The following is a 2,500-nucleotide window of genomic DNA, read 5'->3' as shown; positions in this document are numbered from 1 at the left end:
AAAAATTTATATATATATATATATATACAGTATATATATATAAAGACATAAAGTCTTAAAGAACAAATTAGCTGACTAACTTAAGACTAGTCTAAACCTTTTATGCAACTGGCCCCTGATCATTAGTGCTGACAGTTCATCACTGTGTTTGTAATGAACGTTTTCTCTGTTTCTTTCTCTATTTCTGCCTCGGACCGTCTTCACGTCACCAGGTGAGTGATTCTCTGTCTTTCTGCGTGTTATTTCACACATGTAACACACGTGTCGATGTCGTCAGCACGTTTGATTCTGTCTGCTGACATTTTTCACAGTTAATTTACTCCGAGATGATTTTAGCTCTGCACTAACTCAGTCTGAAGCGTTTCACATTAGCATGAGGACATGAAGCGCTTGCAATTTCAATATTTCATCCGTCTTGTGTTGTTTATCCGCACTGGATGTTTTATTTAGCAAAACCCCATTACAGGGTGAAAAACAGTCTGAGTTCTGCGGAGGCAGTCGGGTCTCGACATACAGCCACAGCCAAAAGATTCTTTGTGCTTCATCAAATTTTAATAAAGCCCAGTGTTTTAATGGCCACGCAGAGCCGGAGCGGATCTCAAAGCTTTTTTAATTACATGGCCGAGTGCCGCGTCTTTGTTCTTGGCACTGAATGATGCCATCCTGCACTTCTGAAAACGTTCTTTAGCTGTACGTTCATAGCTTTTAATTGCATATTGAAAAACGCTGAATGAATCTCATATGTGGAGAAACGTGGAGCATGCTTGAGTTTGACTCATTTATTCTCACACCTTCAGCCTGACGCTCTGACGTTAGCCCTCATTATCAGTGTCAGTGCAATTCATTACCTCAACCAGTCAGATGCAATTCAACTAAACTAGTGCAGCCTTATGAAAAACAGCTACACTTCAAAAAGTCTACTTATTACAGAAATATACTTTTAATTAAAGCTGCAAGCAGCGATGAAAGGGCCCTCGCACCCGGTGGCTTTAGGAAAACAGCTAACGGTGGGCAATATGCATTTAATGTGATAAATATAGGAGGAATATGTCAAAGTCATTTATATGTCCCAAACTTCCTGGAATATGTCAAAGTCATTTATATGTGCCAAACTTCCTGCTGCCAGCTGGTGGCGCTATGATTATAACTGAGTGTTGGCATGTAGATGTCTTCAGACCAGGACTTTTATCAAATCTGTGAAATTTGGTGCAGATTGAACATGGTATGTTTGAGTTAGTGTAAAACATGAAATGTGCTGTTGCCAGCAGGTGGCGCTATAAATAATAACGGAACATTGGCATGTAAATGTTTTCAGGCCAGGACTCTTACCAAACATGTGAAGTTTAGGGCAGATCGGACATTGCATGTTTAAGTTAGTGTAAAACAAGTAACTTCCTGTTGCCAGCAGGTGGCGCTATGATTATAACTGAATATTGGCCTTTAGATGTGTTCAGGCCAGGACTCTCATCAAACATGTTAAGAATTTGACATGATGAAATTTGAAGATGATCCAATTAAAATTGTAGGAGGAATTCGTCAAAGTACGAGGCCTGGAAATGGCAAAAACTGCACAAAAATCGTACAGGAAATTCAAAATAACTGACTTCCTGTTGGGTTTTGGATTCCGTACCAAGAGACTTTTTTGTAGGTAATGGTGTGTTACATGTGTGTAGCGATTTTCGTAAATGTATGTAAAATGTAGCTCGAGGCGCACTCCGTTGAATGTGTACAGGTGGCGCTATTGAGCCATTATGCCACACCCACTTCTGAAACCCATATCAGATGTACATCTTCAGCAGTTCTGACATGTGTGCAAAGTTTCATGAGTTTGAGCAATTCCAATAGTGTCCTCACACCATGGGTGCTCGGGCCCTAATAATAATATCCTCTACATGAGAATACTTAAGTGTGCGCTGAATGTGATGTTTTTGGACACGTCACTTCATGTTATTTAAAATTTAATTAAAATGTATATTGTAGATTAAATGTATATTAAATGCATATATTAAAAATAGACTAACTTTAGTATTGAATAACCCAAGTTTTTTAAATGTGCTTTAGTATGTTACACAACCTAGGTTATTATTGGTAACTAAAAATAAACTTGAAAACATTTTTGTTAAATTAAATAAAGCTGAAATAAAATACAGTAAATTAGTATTTTTTTATAATACTTAAAACTTAAAATAAGTTTAAGTTGCATTACAATTACTAACTGGGGAAAAAAATGAATCTGAAACGAAACAACAACAATAATAATAATAATAATAATAATAATAATAATAATGAGAAAAAGAATATCTGAAATAAACAATAACTGAAATAAAAATATAGTAAACCTAAATAGTAAAAAAAAGACAAAAGTGCTTAACAAAATTACAAAAAATTAATCTAAAATTAAAATGAAAACTAAAAATATAAAATAAAAGCCAATACAGAATATTAATAACAACTATAATCATATATAAATAATAATAAAATAACACTGTAAGTGTAGTTA

The sequence above is a fragment of the Sinocyclocheilus rhinocerous genome, unplaced genomic scaffold, assembly GCF_001515625.1.
Source record: "Sinocyclocheilus rhinocerous isolate Xijiao unplaced genomic scaffold, SAMN03320098_v1.1 scaffold404, whole genome shotgun sequence".
Taxonomy (NCBI): domain Eukaryota; kingdom Metazoa; phylum Chordata; class Actinopteri; order Cypriniformes; family Cyprinidae; genus Sinocyclocheilus; species Sinocyclocheilus rhinocerous.
This window is presented reverse-complemented; position numbering follows the sequence as displayed.